Source organism: Canis lupus, chromosome 38 (genome assembly GCF_003254725.2).
Source record: "Canis lupus dingo isolate Sandy chromosome 38, ASM325472v2, whole genome shotgun sequence".
NCBI lineage: Eukaryota > Metazoa > Chordata > Mammalia > Carnivora > Canidae > Canis > Canis lupus.
Window position 1 is genome coordinate 16,048,581 of NC_064280.1, and position 7,728 is coordinate 16,056,308.

Consider the following 7,728-nt stretch of genomic DNA (forward strand, 5'->3'; position numbering starts at 1 on the left):
GAGAAGATGAATGGCATCCGAGTACCCTGGAATGTTTGGGTTGGAAGGGCTCTTAGACACAAACTAGTTCACCAACCTCCTCATTACCGAGGTCATTTTTTCAAACTTAGGTTCAAACGTGTGGGAGAGAGAAAGCCATAGAAATCTGGAGGTTGGGAGGAATTTTGAAATTCAAGTCCAAGTTTCTAGGTTAGGCCTCTGTTGCCTCTAGCTTTGTTAGAGCAACTGGAAGGTTGTCAGCAAGCCCTGGGTAATGACAGATAATCGTGATCCTGTGGAAAGCTCCACGTTCGCCTGTGGACAGTGGTCAGGTTGGCTTTCATTTCGCACCCCAACCCAGTGGTAATGCCTCTGAATGGTGTACACAATCACGAGGAAAAAGCCACCAAGAAGTTAACATAGGGAGGGTTAGAAAGTGATGACAGTGTTTCTTGTGTTGGCACTGATGGGCAGTTTTTCTTTCTAGAGTTTCCAAATAATATTGTTCTTTTATAATTAAGATAATACATTTATACGAAAAATAAAACTACAGCTTCAGAACATTTGTGTATTTAATAATCACCTTTTAGAAAGATGAGTTATGATATTTAATGACATTCTACAAATTCTTTAGAGCTACACTGTCCAAGATGGTAGCCATTTGGGGTCACTGACATGTGCCCAGTCCAAATTGAGATATGCTGTATGTGTAAGATACATACAAGATGTCAAAGAATTGGTAAAAATGAAAGAGTGTAGGGTATTTCTGCAATCATTCTTATAAAGACTATGTGTTGAAATGATAACAGTTTGGATAAATAAGGTCAAGTAAATTATTAGAATTAATTTCATCTGTTTCTTTTTTTTTAAATATTTTATTTATTTATTCATGAGAGACACAGAGAGAGAGGCAGAGACACAGGCAGAGGGAGAAGCAGGCTCCATGCAGGGAGCCTGATGTGGGACTCGATCCCAGGACCCTGGGATCATGACCTGAGCCAAAGGCAGATACTAACCACTGAGCCACCAGGTGGCCTTCATCTGTATCTTTTTAATGAGGCTACTAGAAACTTTATTATTTATTTATTTATTTTTATTTATTTATATTTCCTTAAGTCATCTCTGCACCCAACGTGGGGCTTGAACTCACAACCCTGAGATCAAGAGTTGAATGCTCTACTGACAGAGTCAGCCAGGCATCCTGCTACTAGAAAATTTAAAATTATATATGTAGATGTTGTATGAAGGAAAGAAGGTTAGCATTCCCCTTGACAAGGACAGATAGACCCTCGGGCCTGTACAACACACACAGAGTTAAGGCATCATCGCCTACTTGGTGGCATCCAAACATCGTTTTGAGAAAGGAGAGTGGTTGCTGAGTGGGTACAAGTATCCCTTTGGGTTAATAAACACGTTCTGGGTAGACAGTGGTAGTGGTTGCATAATATTATGACTGTTCTGAACGTCACTAATGATAAATTTTATGTGACGTGTATCTTACCACCATAACAAATTGAGGGGGTGCTTGAGTGGCTCAGTCAGTTGAGCATCCCACTCTTGATTTTGGTTCGGGTCACGATCTCAGGGTGTTGGGATCTGGCCCCCTCGTCAGGCTCCATGCTCAGTGGGGGAGTCTGCTGGAAATTCTCTCTCTCTCTCCTTCTGCCCCTCCCCTGGCTTGCATGTGCTCTCTCTCTCCCTCTCTCTTGAATAATAAATAAATACATCTTTAAAAAATTGCATATGTGCCTCATGTTACAATTCTGTTTTCAACGCTTGTTTCAAGCAAAGAGGTGGGGGTGTGGCTTTGCTGAAAACAGTGACTCTAGAAACAGAAACAGAGAAGGCAAAGATGGGCTGAAAGCTGGTGGGAGAGGTTGGAACACTTTTCTCTGAAGGCCCCTATCTCTTCATAATGCCTTCCTCGGATCTCATTCTCCTTTCCTCCCTGCTTGGCCCCCTGCCCGTTGCTGGGTTGCTCACTAAGATTACTTTTTCCCTAAAATTCCTCACAGTTTATGTGGCGTTAAGGAGTTAGGAATCTTGAGGGTTGGGAATAAAATACAACACCCAGATCAGGTTCGACAAGCCCTTCCACCTCCCAGATATTATTGATTGAAAATAAAATCCTTTCTGTGCATCTCTGGAATCCAGCTTCTTCAAAGGAAACCCCATGAGGCAAACTGATGTGTGGAGTTGGAAGTCAGGACAGTGGCTGGGGGGCTCGGGGTTGGGAGGAGGTGGGGCAGCCAGGCCAAGGGGTTGTGGGGGTTACTTTGTTATAGATCTGGTGACTGATGATCTCAGGGTATCCATTTAGTGAAACCCTATCGAGCTTGTGACTTGTGTACTTTTCTGAATGCCCTTTATACCTAGAATAAAAAGTCAAAACAAAACAAAACAAAACAAAAACCAAACCATCCTGTGAGGTGCATACTTTTTTGAGTGGAAAGGTAAGAGTTCTGGAGTGAGTGAATGCATAGGGGTGGGTGCATGTTCTGTGAGCATGGCTACTGGGGGATGCTCTCTTCCCTTCCTTATGGGACTTGAATTGTCATGATAGGATCACAGAGAATCAAAGAGGATCACCCGGACAGGGTGGTCTTTGGAGATCCTTCCCAGACTAGAGACCTGTGAGTGACCCACCTAGAAAAATTCACCTTCGCACCTTATCTCTTGTCTCTCCATCTGGGGCATCCACACGGTCAGAAACCAGGGAGGAGGGGTGTCAAGGGTGAGCTGTTGCTTACCAAGGGGCCAGCTCAACTATTGGTGAGGGGGAGACAGCTAAGGATGGTCACATCCATGTGGGAGAGTAGAATTTCTCCCCTGCTTACTCAGCCATCCAGGAGAATGGAATCTTGCCATTTGCTGTGATGTGGATGGAACTAGAGGGTAACTGTGCTAAGCGAAATAAATCAGTCAGAGAAAGACAATAACCATATGATCTCATTCATATGTGGAATTTAAGAAACAAAACAGATGAACACAGGGGAAGGGAAGGAAAAATAAAATAAGATGAAAACAGAGAGGAAGGTAAACTATAAGAGATGCTTAACTCTAGGAAACAAACAGGGCTGCTGGAGGGGAGGCGGGTGTGGGGGGATCACTGGGTGATGGGCATTAAGGGGGCACGGGATGGAATGAGCACTGGGTGTTAGATGCAACTGATGAATTGCTAAACGCTACCTTTGAAGCTAATAATACAGCCTATGCTAATTACACTGAATTTAAATAAAAAATTAAATTAAAACATAAAACAGAATTCTTCCCTTGGTGTAAACAGATGCTTGCAAGAACAGGAGGGACCGCTCTGCAGTGAGCAGGCCCTGGCTGCAGTTATCACCTACGGAAATCCTGTGTGGTGGTAAATTCCCCCCTCAGTGAAGCCTGGAGAAGAGATGACAGGGAGCAGAGGGGCCGGGAATGCTAATGGGGGAGCTTGTTAGTCTGATAGCGGCTGGGGAGAGGCAATGGGGGACGTGGCTTGGAGAAGCATACGTGGAAACAGGGAAGGAAAAATAAATAAGTGAGATAAGCAACTTCATTTGCTTCCTCCCTTCTTTCTCTTCTATTTTGTTCTGGGGACTGTGGTCTCCCCAGGATCTCCTTTTCTGGGGACAACAGCCTGGAGACCGATTTTGACAACCAGGCCTGGCTCCTCCCTCCCCACCCTGTGCCCACCCCACCACAGTGCACTTGCACACCACTGGCTGGATGAGCTTCCCAGAGCCAGCCCCCCAACCCACACCCCTTGCCAGGGCCACCAGCTCAGACCCTGGTCCCCACCTCTCAAGTACAAAGAACACAAGGCTACACAGCCAGCTGGACCCCCTTGGGACTCCCCCACACCAGAGAGACCAAATGCTGGGGTCACTATGAGGGAGCCAGGTCAGGAGAGCTTAACAACCACGTTGTTGGCTTATGGGGATGTTTTTCTTTTGTTGGAGCACAACTGGAGCTGGTCAGATTGGCCCCGTTGTTGGCTTATGGGGATGTTTTTCTTTTGTTGGAGCACAACTGGAGCTGGTCAGATTGGCCCCATGCTGAAGCGCTAAGGTTCAGGTCCGCCCACCTGCTGGAGGGCAATGCTCCAGGTTCCAACATCACCATCAATGGGTTCCCCTAGAAGGACTTTGGACGTTGGGTGCCTGGCGGGGCTCCGTCAACTCAGGTCATGATCCTGGGGTCCTGGGATTGAGCCCCGAGTGAGGCTCTCTGCTCAGTGGGGAGTCTGCTTCTCCCTCTCCCTCTGCCCCTCCCCCCACTCATTCTCTCTGTCTCAAATAAATAAGTAAAATCTTAAAAACAAAATAAAACAACACAACTCTGGACCTCACTTGGTGGGCAAAAGGGAACAGGCAAGAGGCTGGAGAGCAGCCTGTCCACGCCCCAGCTCCGGTTCCACTGACCGTATGACCGGGGCTTTGCCAACCTCTGTTGGGACATCCCAGAATAGGTATGTAGGCCTCACATGTATGTAAGGATCTGATAACACGTATGTAAAAAGCAGTGTGCCAACTGCAGAGTGTCCGAGTGCTGGCTCTCCGGTAGGGGCTTGCAGGCAGCGGGCTGTGAGCGGTGCGCACAGTGAACTGTTGGCCAAAAACTCAACTCCAGTCTGCAAATGGTTAACTTTTACTTGACAGAATCTTTAAGGGAAGAATCAGGATTCCAGTTAAATCAGGGAAGCCCTACCACTTGCCCAGAGCTCGCGCTGTCTAGTGACCCAGGAGAGAAACAGTTCAGCAGAAGTTCAAGTCATGTAATTCAGAGGAACTGTCCTTTGAATGGCACTTTGGGGCTCACATCCAAAATCACGTTTCCCAGTCTGGCCTCTGGGCCATTGCTATCCTGCTCACCTCACCTCCACTCCAGGGAGGGGATCCGTGCCCTGGGCTCCCGTCTACAGCAGTCGATGCCTTTAGAAGCTTTTCTCCATCACCGGTTTAAGCCCAGGCCAGTGGATTCCCCTTCTGCTAGACCTGCCTCCTCAAGGGCACTCCTCAGTTTGGAGATGAGATGCACCAGGGCAGACTCGAAAGGGAGGGGAGGTTGAAAGTCTGTCCAGTGCTTAGCTGCCCTGGGAATGTTCTCAGGATAGATTGTGAGGTTCTAGAGGCAGGGAAGAGAACCAAAGCCATTCGCTAGATACTTCTGGAGCACGTACTATGGGCTAGGCACCATTCGTCATGAGTCCAACAGATACACGCACTGCAATCACTAATGAGTCTTACTGTGCATTAGGAGCCTGGCATCAAGCAACTAGCGATGCACGTAATTAGTTGCAAGTGTGATGAGTGCCCGAAGGGGAAGTGCAGGGTGCCCAGGGAATGTTTCAGTCGAGCCCTGAAGACTAATGGCCTCAGCCCGGTGCAGGGTGTAGTGGTGATCAGGGTCAGACGTGGGGAAAAGCATTCCCAGCAAAGGGCACAGACCTAGTGCGTATTCCTCTATGAGAAGGGCCATAATGCCACATTTGGCTTGCCTATCCCCAGCCCGCTCCTAGCCTCTCATCTCAATGCCTCTGGGACTCTGCAAATGTCATTTCTTGACTAGACACAGAGAGGCCACGCTGAGTTACAAAACCATCCCAAAATTTGTACATTTTCATGATATGCGTAAAACTTGCCTATTCCCTTTTGCCGCCCCCTTCCTGCCCCTTACATAACTGACCAAAAGAGAAACCCGAAGAAAACACACACTCCCAGAGTTTATTATAGTCATTATGACTCAGACAGATTCGAAGACTAGAATTTAATGGAGTTTTTTCTAACATTCCTTGGGGACTCGAAGGACTTTTTTCCCACCAGCCATTGAAGTAAGATTATAAAAACACATTTCTTTCTTAAAAGAAAAGAGAAAAAATAAAAAAACACCCTTCTGAATTCAAAGTCAGTTAGCCTAAAAGCAGAGCACTTGTTCCATATTTTCATGTCTCCCTACACCTGCCTCTGCCTTCTCCTTCCCTCTTTCTTTATTTCGCTGGTAGTAATAAGCGAAATAAAGAAAGGGTTGATTTCAATCTCTTGACCTTGCCATGTGACTTTGGCTAACCCACTTCCCCTGTCTCAACCTCAGCTCTTTCAAATGTAAAACATGGGCATGGATCATGGGACATGGGCATGGATCATGGGACATGGAACCCTAACATTTCTCGTTTCTCCTGGGAGAACCTCAACGGAGGGGTACTTCATCCAGCAGCTCCAAGCCCTGTATTGAAAAGCCAGCATCAATGGAAAATCTCCTTTCTCAGGAGGGAAGCTGGAGGCAAGTCCTTCCTCGTCTTCTGGGATCACCTTGGTGGAGCCAATTGAAGTAGGGTTTCCTCTGTTTCAGGTCACCTGCCCTCTCTCCAGCTTGCCCTGTCCCCACATCCACCTGCCTGGGCTTCTAAAGGCCTTTGGAACTCGAGAAATCTCTCCTTAGTTTTCCCAGCTACACCTACTGCTCTCCACGTGGATTCCCACTCCTGTGACTGTCCACACCAAGAATCAAATGCCTCCAGGGTCCTGGTCTGTAACACAAATGAGAGAAGATGTCCCGGTGAGGTGCACAAGCCCACACATGATAGGAGGGACCACCTCTGGTCTCATGATTGATTGAAGGGGATCTAAGTTTCACTTAGATCTGACTGGTTGGCATCATTCTGGAATGAGCGTGCAGTGTTGCCAGATAATCTGCCACTCTTACAAGAGAATTGGTATCTATAAGTCAAATGTGGCTCAATTTCTAAAAATCATGACAAGGGGCAAAGACAAAAGTCTATGGATCAGATTTAACCTATGGTTGTTGGTTGTGACCTGTGTGTGTAGACACAGCATTGGGTCCTTTATACAGTCTACCTGGTATTTACAAAACCCGTAATACTTATCTGTGCATTCATTCACATAATTAATATTCGCCACCTACCATGAGCTGGTCCTGCCTAGGAAGATAGGGAGCGTAGGTAACTAAGATGTGATACACTGAAAATTAGGAATGCCAGTGTGACCTTGAGCTTGGGCTGGGCGCAGACTAGCCCACTGATTGTATGTCATTCAGGGCTATGAAAGCAAGGAAGGGCCTTCTTGTACCCTACCTCTTCCTCTCTTCCTCAGCTTTAGAAATATCTTTGTCCTGGGGCACTTGGGTGGCTCAGTCAGTTAAGTGTCTGCCTTTGGCTCAGTCCATGATCCCAGGGTTCTGGGATTGAGTCCCACGTTGGGCTCCCTGCTGAGCGGGGAGCCTGCTTCTCCCTCTCCTGCTGCCTCTCCCCCACTCATTCTCTTTCTGTCTCATAAATAAAATCTCAAAAGAAAAAAAACCACTTATCAAAAAAAAAAGACTAATGCAAATTGTTTCAAATCAGGTTACCTTTTTCTACCTTTTACTCACTGCTGCCCCCCTGTACCCTCCCCCCAAAATAAAGAAGCAAAACCATAGAAATGAATAAGAATAAAAGTTTTATCTCTGAAAGCCAAGGTCATTCATTCATTCATTCAGGATGAGACACCTAACCATTTAACAGATGAGAGCTTTATTTTTATTTATTTATTTTTTAAATAGATTTATTTATTTATTTATGATAGACACAGAGAGAGAGAGAGAGAGAGAGGCAGAGACACAGGCAGAGGGAGAAGCAGGCTCCATGCTGGGAGCTGGTTGTGGGACTCGATCCCGGGACTCCAGGATCATGCCCTGGGCCAAAGGCAGGCACCAAACTGCTGAGCCACCCAGGGATCCCCCAGATGAGAGCTTTAAAGGGCA

General features: G+C 46.7%; 1 non-coding gene across 1 annotated transcript; it reads left to right on the forward strand.

Annotated features, from left to right (window-relative positions):
- The first annotated feature begins 1,213 nt into the window (after positions 1–1,213).
- On the forward strand, positions 1,214–1,338 carry LOC112643288 (U6atac minor spliceosomal RNA). The gene has a single exon (XR_003125760.1). It is a non-coding gene; the product is annotated as a U6atac minor spliceosomal RNA (small nuclear RNA).
- The last annotated feature ends 6,390 nt before the right edge of the window (positions 1,339–7,728 follow it).